General features: G+C 40.6%; 11 non-coding genes across 11 annotated transcripts; 7 read left to right on the plus strand and 4 right to left on the minus strand.

The window, feature by feature from the left end:
- Nucleotides 1–3,188: 3,188 nt before the first annotated feature.
- Nucleotides 3,189–3,262, plus strand: TRNAN-GUU (transfer RNA asparagine (anticodon GUU)). The gene has a single exon. It is a non-coding gene; the product is annotated as a tRNA-Asn (tRNA).
- Nucleotides 3,263–5,493: 2,231 nt separating this feature from the next.
- Nucleotides 5,494–5,567, plus strand: TRNAN-GUU (transfer RNA asparagine (anticodon GUU)). Its single transcript has one exon. It is a non-coding gene; the product is annotated as a tRNA-Asn (tRNA).
- A 417-nt stretch (nucleotides 5,568–5,984) lies between these two features.
- Nucleotides 5,985–6,057, minus strand: TRNAA-AGC (transfer RNA alanine (anticodon AGC)). Its single transcript has one exon. It is a non-coding gene; the product is annotated as a tRNA-Ala (tRNA).
- Nucleotides 6,058–7,799: 1,742 nt separating this feature from the next.
- Nucleotides 7,800–7,873, plus strand: TRNAN-GUU (transfer RNA asparagine (anticodon GUU)). The gene has a single exon. It is a non-coding gene; the product is annotated as a tRNA-Asn (tRNA).
- Nucleotides 7,874–10,478: 2,605 nt separating this feature from the next.
- On the plus strand, nucleotides 10,479–10,552 carry TRNAN-GUU (transfer RNA asparagine (anticodon GUU)). The gene has a single exon. It is a non-coding gene; the product is annotated as a tRNA-Asn (tRNA).
- A 417-nt stretch (nucleotides 10,553–10,969) lies between these two features.
- TRNAA-AGC (transfer RNA alanine (anticodon AGC)) lies at nucleotides 10,970–11,042 on the minus strand. Its single transcript has one exon. It is a non-coding gene; the product is annotated as a tRNA-Ala (tRNA).
- Nucleotides 11,043–12,785: 1,743 nt separating this feature from the next.
- Nucleotides 12,786–12,859, plus strand: TRNAN-GUU (transfer RNA asparagine (anticodon GUU)). Its single transcript has one exon. It is a non-coding gene; the product is annotated as a tRNA-Asn (tRNA).
- A 417-nt stretch (nucleotides 12,860–13,276) lies between these two features.
- TRNAA-AGC (transfer RNA alanine (anticodon AGC)) lies at nucleotides 13,277–13,349 on the minus strand. The gene has a single exon. It is a non-coding gene; the product is annotated as a tRNA-Ala (tRNA).
- Nucleotides 13,350–15,091: 1,742 nt separating this feature from the next.
- On the plus strand, nucleotides 15,092–15,165 carry TRNAN-GUU (transfer RNA asparagine (anticodon GUU)). Its single transcript has one exon. It is a non-coding gene; the product is annotated as a tRNA-Asn (tRNA).
- A 2,232-nt stretch (nucleotides 15,166–17,397) lies between these two features.
- Nucleotides 17,398–17,471, plus strand: TRNAN-GUU (transfer RNA asparagine (anticodon GUU)). Its single transcript has one exon. It is a non-coding gene; the product is annotated as a tRNA-Asn (tRNA).
- Nucleotides 17,472–17,888: 417 nt separating this feature from the next.
- Nucleotides 17,889–17,961, minus strand: TRNAA-AGC (transfer RNA alanine (anticodon AGC)). Its single transcript has one exon. It is a non-coding gene; the product is annotated as a tRNA-Ala (tRNA).

Here is a 17,961-nt window from a genome sequence, read left to right on the forward strand (position 1 = left end):
AAGAGCATAGCTGTCTGGTATTTGCCAGAAGGTTGAAAACATCTGATAGAATACACAAAACTTCCTTCGAGCCGGAATTGAACCAGCGACCTAAGGATTGCTAATTTAGATCTACAGTCCTCCGCTCTACCAGCTGAGCTATCGAAGGCTTGATTTAGCCATTGTTGAAAGTCTTCAAGGTTTGGACGTGTGTGCCACGAGCAGGTGGCAAAAACAATTCACTCGGCCAACTGAAAAAGGAATCCAAAGATTGTATTGGAGAATGCGGGCATCGATCCCGCTACCTCTCGCATGCTAAGCGAGCGCTCTACCACTTGAGCTAATCCCCCATGCCCGACGAACGCCATTATCAGTTTCACGCCACACCATGTCACAGTTTACTTATAGTCAAATGTGCCATTGAGTGCTTTTTTTTTTTTTTTTTTTTTTTTTTTAAGTACAGATTCCTTTCTCCCATATTTGAAGAACATCTACGGAGTTCACAATGTGAATTATGGCCTACAAATACAGTCGGGCAATTTTCTAGCAAACCATTTCTATGTATGTAGAGAACCAGACTGGGGGAGTAAAAAAAACTTACCTAGTTTGTAGAAAAAAGTTGTAATGCAGCACAATCCCAAGCAAAAAGATTGACCTTTTATGGTTTGGTTTGAATATAGAAAATGCTGAGAGGTCGCGAATCTCCTTCTGGTCCTTTGGCACGAGTTGTACTGGGATTTAGGATTTTGACTAGTGTTTTTGATCCGAGACACGTTTGCTGTTGACAGAAAAGTTCAGTTGATATGCAATGATGAAGTTTATAAATCACAACTATTTAGCAGAGGTTGGTTTCGATCCATCGACCGCTGGGTTTCACAATGTGAATTATGGCCTACAAATACAGTCGGGCAATTTTCTAGCAAACCATTTCTATGTATGTAGAGAACCAGACTGGGGGAGTAAAAAAAACTTACCTAGTTTGTAGAAAAAAGTTGTAATGCAGCACAATCCCAAGCAAAAAGATTGACCTTTTATGGTTTGGTTTGAATATAGAAAATGCTGAGAGGTCGCGAATCTCCTTCTGGTCCTTTGGCACGAGTTGTACTGGGATTTAGGATTTTGACTAGTGTTTTTGATCCGAGACACGTTTGCTGTTGACAGAAAAGTTCAGTTGATATGCAATGATGAAGTTTATAAAACACAACTATTTAGCAGAGGTTGGTTTCGATCCATCGACCGCTGGGTTTCACAATGTGAATTATGGCCTACAAATACAGTCGAGCAATTTTCTAGTAAACCATTTCTATGTATGTAGAGAACCAGACTGGGGGAGTAAAAAAAACTTACCTAGTTTGTAGAAAAAAGTTGTAATGCAGCACAATCCCAAGCAAAAAGATTGACCTTTTATGGTTTGGTTTGAATATAGAAAATGCTGAGAGGTCGCGAATCTCCTTCTGGTCCTTTGGCACGAGTTGTACTGGGATTTAGGATTTTGACTAGTGTTTTTGATCCGAGACACGTTTGCTGTTGACAGAAAAGTTCAGTTGATATGCAATGATGAAGTTTATAAATCACAACTATTTAGCAGAGGTTGGTTTCGATCCATCGACCGCTGGGTTTCACAATGTGAATTATGGCCTACAAATACAGTCGGGCAATTTTCTAGCAAACCATTTCTATGTATGTAGAGAACCAGACTGGGGGAGTAAAAAAAACTTACCTAGTTTGTAGAAAAAAGTTGTAATGCAGCACAATCCCAAGCAAAAAGATTGACCTTTTATGGTTTGGTTTGAATATAGAAAATGCTGAGAGGTCGCGAATCTCCTTCTGGTCCTTTGGCACGAGTTGTACTGGGATTTAGGATTTTGACTAGTGTTTTTGATCCGAGACACGTTTGCTGTTGACAGAAAAGTTCAGTTGATATGCAATGATGAAGTTTATAAATCACAACTATTTAGCAGAGGTTGGTTTCGATCCATCGACCGCTGGGTTTCACAATGTGAATTATGGCCTACAAATACAGTCGGGCAATTTTCTAGCAAACCATTTCTATGTATGTAGAGAACCAGACTGGGGGAGTAAAAAAAACTTACCTAGTTTGTAGAAAAAAGTTGTAATGCAGCACAATCCCAAGCAAAAAGATTGACCTTTTATGGTTTGGTTTGAATATAGAAAATGCTGAGGGGTCGCGAATCTCCTTCTGGTCCTTTGGCACGAGTTGTACTGGGATTTAGGATTTTGACTAGTGTTTTTGATCCGAGACACGTTTGCTGTTGACAGAAAAGTTCAGTTGATATGCAATGATGAAGTTTATAAAACACAACTATTTAGCAGAGGTTGGTTTCGATCCATCGACCGCTGGGTTTCACAATGTGAATTATGGCCTACAAATACAGTCGAGCAATTTTCTAGTAAACCATTTCTCTGTATATAGAGAACCAAACTGGGGGAATGAAAAAAAACTTACCTAGTTTGTAGAAAAAAGTTGTAATGCAGCACAATCCCAAGCGAAAAGATTGATCTTTTATGGTTTGGTTTGAATATAGAAAATGCTGAGAGGTCGCGAATCTCCTTCTGGTCCTTTGGCACGAGTTGTACTGGGATTTAGGATTTTGACTAGTGTTTTTGATCCGAGACACGTTTGCTGTTGACAGAAAAGTTCAGTTGATATGCAATGATGAAGTTTATAAAACACAACTATTTAGCAGAGGTTGGTTTCAATCCATTGACCGCTGGGTTTCACAATGTGAATTATGGTCTACAAATACAGTCGAGCAATTTTCTAGCAAACCATTTCTCTGTATATAGAGAACCAAAATGGGGAAGTGAAAAAAAACTTAGCTAGTTTGTAGAAAAAGATGCAATGCAGCACAATTTAGCAGAGGATGGTTTCAATCCATCGACCTCTGGGTTATGGGCCCAGCACGCTTCCGCTGCGCCACTCTGCTTGTGTTAACAGATGTACAGAGTAAAATTCTAATGACTGTTTGTGTTCAGGTCGATGACATGTAAATTTTCAGCCATTACATATTTGTTGGCGACTAGAGTACTCCTGGGGTTCTGCAATTGTTTCTTTGTTTTTTTTGCTTTCTTGTGTCATATTATTGTTGAAAATCATTAGAGGAAATGGTGTCTGACCATTGTTTAAGGTTCCGGTTAAAACTGGTGGGTGCGTCCGGCTGTTAGACGAAAGTTCGGCAGGCGTTTGTGTCTCTGTGGCGCAATCGGTTAGCGCGTTCGGCTGTTAACCGAAAGGTTGGTGGTTCGAGTCCACCCAGGGACGTTGGTTCCTTTTGCTTGGGTAGCATGCTACAGTTTAAGACGTTTTCACATTGGTGCTCAGCATCTCCATAAAGTAAAAGCACTGTTGCTGCCTAAGATTTGAATTCACAAGGCAAACTGGAGAAAAAACTTTCCGGTTGTGTTTCTGTCTACATGTCCAGAAAGAGCATAGCTGTCTGGTATTTGCCAGAAGGTTGAAAACATCTGATAGAATACACAAAACTTCCTTCGAGCCGGAATTGAACCAGCGACCTAAGGATTGCTAATTTAGATCTACAGTCCTCCGCTCTACCAGCTGAGCTATCGAAGGCTTGATTTAGCCATTGTTGAAAGTCTTCAAGGTTTGGACGTGTGTGCCACGAGCAGGTGGCAAAAACAATTCACTCGGCCAACTGAAAAAGGAATCCAAAGATTGTATTGGAGAATGCGGGCATCGATCCCGCTACCTCTCGCATGCTAAGCGAGCGCTCTACCACTTGAGCTAATCCCCCATGCCCGACGAACGCCATTATCAGTTTCACGCCACACCATGTCACAGTTTACTTATAGTCAAATGTGCCATTGAGTGCTTTTTTTTTTTTTTTTTTTTTTTTTTAAGTACAGATTCCTTTCTCCCATATTTGAAGAACATCTACGGAGTTCACAATGTGAATTATGGCCTACAAATACAGTCGGGCAATTTTCTAGCAAACCATTTCTATGTATGTAGAGAACCAGACTGGGGGAGTAAAAAAAACTTACCTAGTTTGTAGAAAAAAGTTGTAATGCAGCACAATCCCAAGCAAAAAGATTGACCTTTTATGGTTTGGTTTGAATATAGAAAATGCTGAGAGGTCGCGAATCTCCTTCTGGTCCTTTGGCACGAGTTGTACTGGGATTTAGGATTTTGACTAGTGTTTTTGATCCGAGACACGTTTGCTGTTGACAGAAAAGTTCAGTTGATATGCAATGATGAAGTTTATAAATCACAACTATTTAGCAGAGGTTGGTTTCGATCCATCGACCGCTGGGTTTCACAATGTGAATTATGGCCTACAAATACAGTCGGGCAATTTTCTAGCAAACCATTTCTATGTATGTAGAGAACCAGACTGGGGGAGTAAAAAAAACTTACCTAGTTTGTAGAAAAAAGTTGTAATGCAGCACAATCCCAAGCAAAAAGATTGACCTTTTATGGTTTGGTTTGAATATAGAAAATGCTGAGAGGTCGCGAATCTCCTTCTGGTCCTTTGGCACGAGTTGTACTGGGATTTAGGATTTTGACTAGTGTTTTTGATCCGAGACACGTTTGCTGTTGACAGAAAAGTTCAGTTGATATGCAATGATGAAGTTTATAAAACACAACTATTTAGCAGAGGTTGGTTTCGATCCATCAACAGCTGGGTTTCACAATGTGAATTATGGCCTACAAATACAGTCGAGCAATTTTCTAGTAAACCATTTCTCTGTATATAGAGAACCAAACTGGGGGAATGAAAAAAAACTTACCTAGTTTGTAGAAAAAAGTTGTAATGCAGCACAATCCCAAGCGAAAAGATTGATCTTTTATGGTTTGGTTTGAATATAGAAAATGCTGAGAGGTCGCGAATCTCCTTCTGGTCCTTTGGCACGAGTTGTACTGGGATTTAGGATTTTGACTAGTGTTTTTGATCCGAGACACGTTTGCTGTTGACAGAAAAGTTCAGTTGATATGCAATGATGAAGTTTATAAAACACAACTATTTAGAAGAGGTTGGTTTCAATCCATCGACCGCTGGGTTTCACAATGTGAATTATGGCCTACAAATACAGTCGTGCAATTTTCTAGTAAACCATTTCTCTGTATATAGAGAACCAAACTGGGGGAATGAAAAAAAACTTACCTAGTTTGTAGAAAAAAGTTGTAATGCAGCACAATTTAGCAGAGGATGGTTTCGATCCATCGACCTCTGGGTTATGGGCCCAGCACGCTTCCGCTGCGCCACTCTGCTTGTGTTAACAGATGTACAGAGTAAAATTCTAATGACTGTTTGTGTTCATGTCGATGACATGTAAATTTTCAGCCATTACATATTTGTTGGCGACTAGAGTACTCCTGGGGTTCTGCAATTGTTTCTTTGTTTTTTTTTGCTTTCTTGTGTCATATTATTGTTGAAAATCATTAGAGGAAATGGTGTCTGACCATTGTTTAAGGTTCCGGTTAAAACTGGTGGGTGCGTCCGGCTGTTAGACGAAAGTTCGGCAGGCGTTTGTGTCTCTGTGGCGCAATCGGTTAGCGCGTTCGGCTGTTAACCGAAAGGTTGGTGGTTCGAGTCCACCCAGGGACGTTGGTTCCTTTTGCTTGGGTAGCATGCTACAGTTGAAGACGTTTTCACATTGGTGCTCAGCATCTCCATAAAGTAAAAGCACTGTTGCTGCCTAAGATTTGAATTCACAAGGCAAACTGGAGAAAAAACTTTCCGGTTGTGTTTCTGTCTACATGTCCAGAAAGAGCATAGCTGTCTGGTATTTGCCAGAAGGTTGAAAACATCTGATAGAATACACAAAACTTCCTTCGAGCCGGAATTGAACCAGCGACCTAAGGATTGCTAATTTAGATCTACAGTCCTCCGCTCTACCAGCTGAGCTATCGAAGGCTTGATTTAGCCATTGTTGAAAGTCTTCAAGGTTTGGACGTGTGTGCCACGAGCAGGTGGCAAAAACAATTCACTCGGCCAACTGAAAAAGGAATCCAAAGATTGTATTGGAGAATGCGGGGATCGATCCCGCTACCTCTCGCATGCTAAGCGAGCGCTCTACCACTTGAGCTAATCCCCCATGCCCGACGAACGCCATTATCAGTTTCACACCACACCATGTCACAGTTTACTTATAGTCAAATGTGCCATTGAGTGCTTTTTTTTTTTTTTTTTTTTTTTTTTTTAAGTACAGATTCCTTTCTCCCATATTTGAAGAACATCTACGGAGTTCACAATGTGAATTATGGCCTACAAATACAGTCGGGCAATTTTCTAGCAAACCATTTCTATGTATGTAGAGAACCAGACTGGGGGAGTAAAAAAAACTTACCTAGTTTGTAGAAAAAAGTTGTAATGCAGCACAATCCCAAGCAAAAAGATTGACCTTTTATGGTTTGGTTTGAATATAGAAAATGCTGAGAGGTCGCGAATCTCCTTCTGGTCCTTTGGCACGAGTTGTACTGGGATTTAGGATTTTGACTAGTGTTTTTGATCCGAGACACGTTTGCTGTTGACAGAAAAGTTCAGTTGATATGCAATGATGAAGTTTATAAATCACAACTATTTAGCAGAGGTTGGTTTCGATCCATCGACCGCTGGGTTTCACAATGTGAATTATGGCCTACAAATACAGTCGGGCAATTTTCTAGCAAACCATTTCTATGTATGTAGAGAACCAGACTGGGGGAGTAAAAAAAACTTACCTAGTTTGTAGAAAAAAGTTGTAATGCAGCACAATCCCAAGCGAAAAGATTGATCTTTTATGGTTTGGTTTGAATATAGAAAATGCTGAGAGGTCGAGAATCTCCTTCTGGTCCTTTGGCACGAGTTGTACTGGGATTTAGGATTTTGACTAGTGTTTTTGATCCGAGACACGTTTGCTGTTGACAGAAAAGTTCAGTTGATATGCAATGATGAAGTTTATAAATCACAACTATTTAGCAGAGGTTGGTTTCGATCCATCGACCGCTGGGTTTCACAATGTGAATTATGGCCTACAAATACAGTCGGGCAATTTTCTAGCAAACCATTTCTATGTATGTAGAGAACCAGACTGGGGGAGTAAAAAAAACTTACCTAGTTTGTAGAAAAAAGTTGTAATGCAGCACAATCCCAAGCGAAAAGATTGATCTTTTATGGTTTGGTTTGAATATAGAAAATGCTGAGAGGTCGCGAATCTCCTTCTGGTCCTTTGGCACGAGTTGTACTGGGATTTAGGATTTTGACTAGTGTTTTTGATCCGAGACACGTTTGCTGTTGACAGAAAAGTTCAGTTGATATGCAATGATGAAGTTTATAAAACACAACTATTTAGAAGAGGTTGGTTTCAATCCATTGACCGCTGGGTTTCACAATGTGAATTATGGCCTACAAATACAGTCGTGCAATTTTCTAGTAAACCATTTCTCTGTATATAGAGAACCAAACTGGGGGAATGAAAAAAAACTTACCTAGTTTGTAGAAAAAAGTTGTAATGCAGCACAATTTAGCAGAGGATGGTTTTGATCCATCGACCTCTGGGTTATGGGCCCAGCACGCTTCCGCTGCGCCACTCTGCTTGTGTTAACAGATGTAAAGAGTAAAATTCTAATGACTGTTTGTGTTCATGTCGATGACATGTAAATTTTCAGCCATTACATATTTGTTGGCGACTAGAGTACTCCTGGGGTTCTGCAATTGTTTCTTTGTTTTTTTTTGCTTTCTTGTGTCATATTATTGTTGAAAATCATTAGAGGAAATGGTGTCTGACCATTGTTTAAGGTTCCGGTTAAAACTGGTGGGTGCGTCCGGCTGTTAGACGAAAGTTCGGCAGGCGTTTGTGTCTCTGTGGCGCAATCGGTTAGCGCGTTCGGCTGTTAACCGAAAGGTTGGTGGTTCGAGTCCACCCAGGGACGTTGGTTCCTTTTGCTTGGGTAGCATGCTACAGTTGAAGACGTTTTCACATTGGTGCTCAGCATCTCCATAAAGTAAAAGCACTGTTGCTGCCTAAGATTTGAATTCACAAGGCAAACTGGAGAAAAAACTTTCCGGTTGTGTTTCTGTCTACATGTCCAGAAAGAGCATAGCTGTCTGGTATTTGCCAGAAGGTTGAAAACATCTGATAGAATACACAAAACTTCCTTCGAGCCGGAATTGAACCAGCGACCTAAGGATTGCTAATTTAGATCTACAGTCCTCCGCTCTACCAGCTGAGCTATCGAAGGCTTGATTTAGCCATTGTTGAAAGTCTTCAAGGTTTGGACGTGTGTGCCACGAGCAGGTGGCAAAAACAATTCACTCGGCCAACTGAAAAAGGAATCCAAAGATTGTATTGGAGAATGCGGGCATCGATCCCGCTACCTCTCGCATGCTAAGCGAGCGCTCTACCACTTGAGATAATCCCCCATGCCCGACGAACGCCATTATCAGTTTCACGCCACACCATGTCACAGTTTACTTATAGTCAAATGTGCCATTGAGTGCTTTTTTTTTTTTTTTTTTTTTTTTTTTTAAGTACAGATTCCTTTCTCCCATATTTGAAGAACATCTACGGAGTTCACAATGTGAATTATGGCCTACAAATACAGTCGGGCAATTTTCTAGCAAACCATTTCTATGTATGTAGAGAACCAGACTGGGGGAGTAAAAAAAACTTACCTAGTTTGTAGAAAAAAGTTGTAATGCAGCACAATCCCAAGCAAAAAGATTGACCTTTTATGGTTTGGTTTGAATATAGAAAATGCTGAGAGGTCGCGAATCTCCTTCTGGTCCTTTGGCACGAGTTGTACTGGGATTTAGGATTTTGACTAGTGTTTTTGATCCGAGACACGTTTGCTGTTGACAGAAAAGTTCAGTTGATATGCAATGATGAAGTTTATAAATCACAACTATTTAGCAGAGGTTGGTTTCGATCCATCGACCGCTGGGTTTCACAATGTGAATTATGGCCTACAAATACAGTCGGGCAATTTTCTAGCAAACCATTTCTATGTATGTAGAGAACCAGACTGGGGGAGTAAAAAAAACTTACCTAGTTTGTAGAAAAAAGTTGTAATGCAGCACAATCCCAAGCAAAAAGATTGACCTTTTATGGTTTGGTTTGAATATAGAAAATGCTGAGAGGTCGCGAATCTCCTTCTGGTCCTTTGGCACGAGTTGTACTGGGATTTAGGATTTTGACTAGTGTTTTTGATCCGAGACACGTTTGCTGTTGACAGAAAAGTTCAGTTGATATGCAATGATGAAGTTTATAAAACACAACTATTTAGCAGAGGTTGGTTTCGATCCATCGACCGCTGGGTTTCACAATGTGAATTATGGCCTACAAATACAGTCGAGCAATTTTCTAGTAAACCATTTCTCTGTATATAGAGAACCAAACTGGGGGAATGAAAAAAAACTTACCTAGTTTGTAGAAAAAAGTTGTAATGCAGCACAATCCCAAGCGAAAAGATTGATCTTTTATGGTTTGGTTTGAATATAGAAAATGCTGAGAGGTCGCGAATCTCCTTCTGGTCCTTTGGCACGAGTTGTACTGGGATTTAGGATTTTGACTAGTGTTTTTGATCCGAGACACGTTTGCTGTTGACAGAAAAGTTCAGTTGATATGCAATGATGAAGTTTATAAAACACAACTATTTAGAAGAGGTTGGTTTCAATCCATCGACCGCTGGGTTTCACAATGTGAATTATGGCCTACAAATACAGTCGTGCAATTTTCTAGTAAACCATTTCTCTGTATATAGAGAACCAAACTGGGGGAATGAAAAAAAACTTACCTAGTTTGTAGAAAAAAGTTGTAATGCAGCACAATCCCAAGCGAAAAGATTGATCTTTTATGGTTTGGTTTGAATATAGAAAATGCTGAGAGGTCGCGAATCTCCTTCTGGTCCTTTGGCACGAGTTGTACTGGGATTTAGGATTTTGACTAGTGTTTTTGATCCGAGACACGTTTGCTGTTGACAGAAAAGTTCAGTTGATATGCAATGACGAAGTTTATAAAACACAACTATTTAGCAGAGGTTGGTTTCAATCCATTGACCGCTGGGTTTCACAATGTGAATTATGGTCTACAAATACAGTCGAGCAATTTTCTAGCAAACCATTTCTCTGTATATAGAGAACCAAAATGGGGAAGTGAAAAAAAACTTAGCTAGTTTGTAGAAAAAGATGCAATGCAGCACAATTTAGCAGAGGATGGTTTCAATCCATCGACCTCTGGGTTATGGGCCCAGCACACTTCCGCTGCGCCACTCTGCTTGTGTTAACAGATGTACAGAGTAAAATTCTAATGACTGTTTGTGTTCAGGTCGATGACATGTAAATTTTCAGCCATTACATATTTGTTGGCGACTAGAGTACTCCTGGGGTTCTGCAATTGTTTCTTTGTTTTTTTTGCTTTCTTGTGTCATATTATTGTTGAAAATCATTAGAGGAAATGGTGTCTGACCATTGTTTAAGGTTCCGGTTAAAACTGGTGGGTGCGTCCGGCTGTTAGACGAAAGTTCGGCAGGCGTTTGTGTCTCTGTGGCGCAATCGGTTAGCGCGTTCGGCTGTTAACCGAAAGGTTGGTGGTTCGAGTCCACCCAGGGACGTTGGTTCCTTTTGCTTGGGTAGCATGCTACAGTTGAAGACGTTTTCACATTGGTGCTCAGCATCTCCATAAAGTAAAAGCACTGTTGCTGCCTAAGATTTGAATTCACAAGGCAAACTGGAGAAAAAACTTTCCGGTTGTGTTTCTGTCTACATGTCCAGAAAGAGCATAGCTGTCTGGTATTTGCCAGAAGGTTGAAAACATCTGATAGAATACACAAAACTTCCTTCGAGCCGGAATTGAACCAGCGACCTAAGGATTGCTAATTTAGATCTACAGTCCTCCGCTCTACCAGCTGAGCTATCGAAGGCTTGATTTAGCCATTGTTGAAAGTCTTCAAGGTTTGGACGTGTGTGCCACGAGCAGGTGGCAAAAACAATTCACTCGGCCAACTGAAAAAGGAATCCAAAGATTGTATTGGAGAATGCGGGGATCGATCCCGCTACCTCTCGCATGCTAAGCGAGCGCTCTACCACTTGAGCTAATCCCCCATACCCGACGAACGCCATTATCAGTTTCACACCACACCATGTCACAGTTTACTTATAGTCAAATGTGCCATTGAGTGCTTTTTTTTTTTTTTTTTTTTTTTTTTTTTAAGTACAGATTCCTTTCTCCCATATTTGAAGAACATCTACGGAGTTCACAATGTGAATTATGGCCTACAAATACAGTCGGGCAATTTTCTAGAAAACCATTTCTATGTATGTAGAGAACCAGACTGGGGGAGTAAAAAAAACTTACCTAGTTTGTAGAAAAAAGTTGTAATGCAGCACAATCCCAAGCAAAAAGATTGACCTTTTATGGTTTGGTTTGAATATAGAAAATGCTGAGAGGTCGCGAATCTCCTTCTGGTCCTTTGGCACGAGTTGTACTGGGATTTAGGATTTTGACTAGTGTTTTTGATCCGAGACACGTTTGCTGTTGACAGAAAAGTTCAGTTGATATGCAATGATGAAGTTTATAAATCACAACTATTTAGCAGAGGTTGGTTTCGATCCATCGACCGCTGGGTTTCACAATGTGAATTATGGCCTACAAATACAGTCGGGCAATTTTCTAGCAAACCATTTCTATGTATGTAGAGAACCAGACTGGGGGAGTAAAAAAAACTTACCTAGTTTGTAGAAAAAAGTTGTAATGCAGCACAATCCCAAGCGAAAAGATTGATCTTTTATGGTTTGGTTTGAATATAGAAAATGCTGAGAGGTCGCGAATCTCCTTCTGGTCCTTTGGCACGAGTTGTACTGGGATTTAGGATTTTGACTAGTGTTTTTGATCCGAGACACGTTTGCTGTTGACAGAAAAGTTCAGTTGATATGCAATGATGAAGTTTATAAATCACAACTATTTAGCAGAGGTTGGTTTCGATCCATCGACCGCTGGGTTTCACAATGTGAATTATGGCCTACAAATACAGTCGGGCAATTTTCTAGCAAACCATTTCTATGTATGTAGAGAACCAGACTGGGGGAGTAAAAAAAACTTACCTAGTTTGTAGAAAAAAGTTGTAATGCAGCACAATCCCAAGCGAAAAGATTGATCTTTTATGGTTTGGTTTGAATATAGAAAATGCTGAGAGGTCGCGAATCTCCTTCTGGTCCTTTGGCACGAGTTGTACTGGGATTTAGGATTTTGACTAGTGTTTTTGATCCGAGACACGTTTGCTGTTGACAGAAAAGTTCAGTTGATATGCAATGATGAAGTTTATAAAACACAACTATTTAGAAGAGGTTGGTTTCAATCCATTGACCGCTGGGTTTCACAATGTGAATTATGGCCTACAAATACAGTCGTGCAATTTTATAGTAAACCATTTCTCTGTATATAGAGAACCAAACTGGGGGAATGAAAAAAAACTTACCTAGTTTGTAGAAAAAAGTTGTAATGCAGCACAATTTAGCAGAGGATGGTTTCGATCCATCGACCTCTGGGTTATGGGCCCAGCACGCTTCCGCTGCGCCACTCTGCTTGTGTTAACAGATGTACAGAGTAAAATTCTAATGACTGTTTGTGTTCATGTCGATGACATGTAAATTTTCAGCCATTACATATTTGTTGGCGACTAGAGTACTCCTGGGGTTCTGCAATTGTTTCTTTGTTTTTTTTTGCTTTCTTGTGTCATATTATTGTTGAAAATCATTAGAGGAAATGGTGTCTGACCATTGTTTAAGGTTCCGGTTAAAACTGGTGGGTGCGTCCGGCTGTTAGACGAAAGTTCGGCAGGCGTTTGTGTCTCTGTGGCGCAATCGGTTAGCGCGTTCGGCTGTTAACCGAAAGGTTGGTGGTTCGAGTCCACCCAGGGACGTTGGTTCCTTTTGCTTGGGTAGCATGCTACAGTTGAAGACGTTTTCACATTGGTGCTCAGCATCTCCATAAAGTAAAAGCACTGTTGCTGCCTAAGATTTGAATTCACAAGGCAAACTGGAGAAAAAACTTTCCGGTTGTGTTTCTGTCTACATGTCCAGAAAGAGCATAGCTGTCTGGTATTTGCCAGAAGGTTGAAAACATCTGATAGAATACACAAAACTTCCTTCGAGCCGGAATTGAACCAGCGACCTAAGGATTGCTAATTTAGATCTACAGTCCTCCGCTCTACCAGCTGAGCTATCGAAGGCTTGATTTAGCCATTGTTGAAAGTCTTCAAGGTTTGGACGTGTGTGCCACGAGCAGGTGGCAAAAACAATTCACTCGGCCAACTGAAAAAGGAATCCAAAGATTGTATTGGAGAATGCGGGGATCGATCCCGCTACCTCTCGCATGCTAAGCGAGCGCTCAACCACTTGAGCTAATCCCCCATGCCCGACGAACGCCATTATCAGTTTCACACCACACCATGTCACAGTTTACTTATAGTCAAATGTGCCATTGAGTGCTTTTTTTTTTTTTTTTTTTTTTTTTTTTAAGTACAGATTCCTTTCTCCCATATTTGAAGAACATCTACGGAGTTCACAATGTGAATTATGGCCTACAAATACAGTCGGGCAATTTTCTAGCAAACCATTTCTATGTATGTAGAGAACCAGACTGGGGGAGTAAAAAAAACTTACCTAGTTTGTAGAAAAAAGTTGTAATGCAGCACAATCCCAAGCAAAAAGATTGACCTTTTATGGTTTGGTTTGAATATAGAAAATGCTGAGAGGTCGCGAATCTCCTTCTGGTCCTTTGGCACGAGTTGTACTGGGATTTAGGATTTTGACTAGTGTTTTTGATCCGAGACACGTTTGCTGTTGACAGAAAAGTTCAGTTGATATGCAATGATGAAGTTTATAAATCACAACTATTTAGCAGAGGTTGGTTTCGATCCATCGACCGCTGGGTTTCACAATGTGAATTATGGCCTACAAATACAGTCGGGCAATTTTCTAGCAAACCATTTCTATGTATGTAGAGAACCAGACTGGGGGAGTAAAAAAAACTTACCTAGTTTGTAGAAAAAAGTTGTAATGCAGCACAATCCCAAGCAAAAAGATTGACCTTTTATGGTTTGGTTTGAATATAGAAAATGCTGAGAGGTCGCGAATCTCCTTCTGGTCCTTTGGCACGAGTTGTACTGGGATTTAGGATTTTGACTAGTGTTTTTGATCCGAGACACGTTTGCTGTTGACAGAAAAGTTCAGTTGATATGCAATGATGAAGTTTATAAAACACAACTATTTAGCAGAGGTTGGTTTCGATCCATCGACCGCTGGGTTTCACAATGTGAATTATGGCCTACAAATACAGTCGAGCAATTTTCTAGTAAACCATTTCTCTGTATATAGAGAACCAAACTGGGGGAATGAAAAAAAACTTACCTAGTTTGTAGAAAAAAGTTGTAATGCAGCACAATCCCAAGCGAAAAGATTGATCTTTTATGGTTTGGTTTGAATATAGAAAATGCTGAGAGGTCGCGAATCTCCTTCTGGTCCTTTGGCACGAGTTGTACTGGGATTTAGGATTTTGACTAGTGTTTTTGATCCGAGACACGTTTGCTGTTGACAGAAAAGTTCAGTTGATATGCAATGATGAAGTTTATAAAACACAACTATTTAGCAGAGGTTGGTTTCAATCCATTGACCGCTGGGTTTCACAATGTGAATTATGGTCTACAAATACAGTCGAGCAATTTTCTAGCAAACCATTTCTCTGTATATAGAGAACCAAAATGGGGAAGTGAAAAAAAACTTAGCTAGTTTGTAGAAAAAGATGCAATGCAGCACAATTTAGCAGAGGATGGTTTCGATCCATCGACCTCTGGGTTATGGGCCCAGCACGCTTCCGCTGCGCCACTCTGCTTGTGTTAACAGATGTACAGAGTAAAATTCTAATGACTGTTTGTGTTCAGGTCGATGACATGTAAATTTTCAGCCATTACATATTTGTTGGCGACTAGAGTACTCCTGGGGTTCTGCAATTGTTTCTTTGTTTTTTTTTGCTTTCTTGTGTCATATTATTGTTGAAAATCATTAGAGGAAATGGTGTCTGACCATTGTTTAAGGTTCCGGTTAAAACTGGTGGGTGCGTCCGGCTGTTAGACGAAAGTTCGGCAGGCGTTTGTGTCTCTGTGGCGCAATCGGTTAGCGCGTTCGGCTGTTAACCGAAAGGTTGGTGGTTCGAGTCCACCCAGGGACGTTGGTTCCTTTTGCTTGGGTAGCATGCTACAGTTGAAGACGTTTTCACATTGGTGCTCAGCATCTCCATAAAGTAAAAGCACTGTTGCTGCCTAAGATTTGAATTCACAAGGCAAACTGGAGAAAAAACTTTCCGGTTGTGTTTCTGTCTACATGTCCAGAAAGAGCATAGCTGTCTGGTATTTGCCAGAAGGTTGAAAACATCTGATAGAATACACAAAACTTCCTTCGAGCCGGAATTGAACCAGCGACCTAAGGATTGCTAATTTAGATCTACAGTCCTCCGCTCTACCAGCTGAGCTATCGAAGGCTTGATTTAGCCATTGTTGAAAGTCTTCAAGGTTTGGACGTGTGTGCCACGAGCAGGTGGCAAAAACAATTCACTCGGCCAACTGAAAAAGGAATCCAAAGATTGTATTGGAGAATGCGGGCATCGATCCCGCTACCTCTCGCATGCTAAGCGAGCGCTCTACCACTTGAGCTAATCCCCCATGCCCGACGAACGCCATTATCAGTTTCACACCACACCATGTCACAGTTTACTTATAGTCAAATGTGCCATTGAGTGCTTTTTTTTTTTTTTTTTTTTTTTTTTTTAAGTACAGATTCCTTTCTCCCATATTTGAAGAACATCTACGGAGTTCACAATGTGAATTATGGCCTACAAATACAGTCGGGCAATTTTCTAGCAAACCATTTCTATGTATGTAGAGAACCAGACTGGGGGAGTAAAAAAAACTTACCTAGTTTGTAGAAAAAAGTTGTAATGCAGCACAATCCCAAGCAAAAAGATTGACCTTTTATGGTTTGGTTTGAATATAGAAAATGCTGAGAGGTCGCGAATCTCCTTCTGGTCCTTTGGCACGAGTTGTACTGGGATTTAGGATTTTGACTAGTGTTTTTGATCCGAGACACGTTTGCTGTTGACAGAAAAGTTCAGTTGATATGCAATGATGAAGTTTATAAATCACAACTATTTAGCAGAGGTTGGTTTCGATCCATCGACCGCTGGGTTTCACAATGTGAATTATGGCCTACAAATACAGTCGGGCAATTTTCTAGCAAACCATTTCTATGTATGTAGAGAACCAGACTGGGGGAGTAAAAAAAACTTACCTAGTTTGTAGAAAAAAGTTGTAATGCAGCACAATCCCAAGCGAAAAGATTGATCTTTTATGGTTTGGTTTGAATATAGAAAATGCTGAGAGGTCGAGAATCTCCTTCTGGTCCTTTGGCACGAGTTGTACTGGGATTTAGGATTTTGACTAGTGTTTTTGATCCGAGACACGTTTGCTGTTGACAGAAAAGTTCAGTTGATATGCAATGATGAAGTTTATAAATCACAACTATTTAGCAGAGGTTGGTTTCGATCCATCGACCGCTGGGTTTCACAATGTGAATTATGGCCTACAAATACAGTCGGGCAATTTTCTAGCAAACCATTTCTATGTATGTAGAGAACCAGACTGGGGGAGTAAAAAAAACTTACCTAGTTTGTAGAAAAAAGTTGTAATGCAGCACAATCCCAAGCGAAAAGATTGATCTTTTATGGTTTGGTTTGAATATAGAAAATGCTGAGAGGTCGCGAATCTCCTTCTGGTCCTTTGGCACGAGTTGTACTGGGATTTAGGATTTTGACTAGTGTTTTTGATCCGAGACACGTTTGCTGTTGACAGAAAAGTTCAGTTGATATGCAATGATGAAGTTTATAAAACACAACTATTTAGAAGAGGTTGGTTTCAATCCATTGACCGCTGGGTTTCACAATGTGAATTATGGCCTACAAATACAGTCGTGCAATTTTATAGTAAACCATTTCTCTGTATATAGAGAACCAAACTGGGGGAATGAAAAAAAACTTACCTAGTTTGTAGAAAAAAGTTGTAATGCAGCACAATTTAGCAGAGGATGGTTTCGATCCATCGACCTCTGGGTTATGGGCCCAGCACGCTTCCGCTGCGCCACTCTGCTTGTGTTAACAGATGTACAGAGTAAAATTCTAATGACTGTTTGTGTTCATGTCGATGACATGTAAATTTTCAGCCATTACATATTTGTTGGCGACTAGAGTACTCCTGGGGTTCTGCAATTGTTTCTTTGTTTTTTTTTGCTTTCTTGTGTCATATTATTGTTGAAAATCATTAGAGGAAATGGTGTCTGACCATTGTTTAAGGTTCCGGTTAAAACTGGTGGGTGCGTCCGGCTGTTAGACGAAAGTTCGGCAGGCGTTTGTGTCTCTGTGGCGCAATCGGTTAGCGCGTTCGGCTGTTAACCGAAAGGTTGGTGGTTCGAGTCCACCCAGGGACGTTGGTTCCTTTTGCTTGGGTAGCATGCTACAGTTGAAGACGTTTTCACATTGGTGCTCAGCATCTCCATAAAGTAAAAGCACTGTTGCTGCCTAAGATTTGAATTCACAAGGCAAACTGGAGAAAAAACTTTCCGGTTGTGTTTCTGTCTACATGTCCAGAAAGAGCATAGCTGTCTGGTATTTGCCAGAAGGTTGAAAACATCTGATAGAATACACAAAACTTCCTTCGAGCCGGAATTGAACCAGCGACCTAAGGATTGCTAATTTAGATCTACAGTCCTCCGCTCTACCAGCTGAGCTATCGAAGGCTTGATTTAGCCATTGTTGAAAGTCTTCAAGGTTTGGACGTGTGTGCCACGAGCAGGTGGCAAAAACAATTCACTCGGCCAACTGAAAAAGGAATCCAAAGATTGTATTGGAGAATGCGGGGATCGATCCCGCTACCTCTCGCATGCTAAGCGAGCGCTCAACCACTTGAGCTAATCCCCC

The sequence above is a fragment of the Dendrobates tinctorius genome, unplaced genomic scaffold (assembly GCF_039654945.1).
Source record: "Dendrobates tinctorius isolate UK_male_01 unplaced genomic scaffold, ASM3965494v1 ptg000251l, whole genome shotgun sequence".
NCBI classification, from domain to species: domain Eukaryota; kingdom Metazoa; phylum Chordata; class Amphibia; order Anura; family Dendrobatidae; genus Dendrobates; species Dendrobates tinctorius.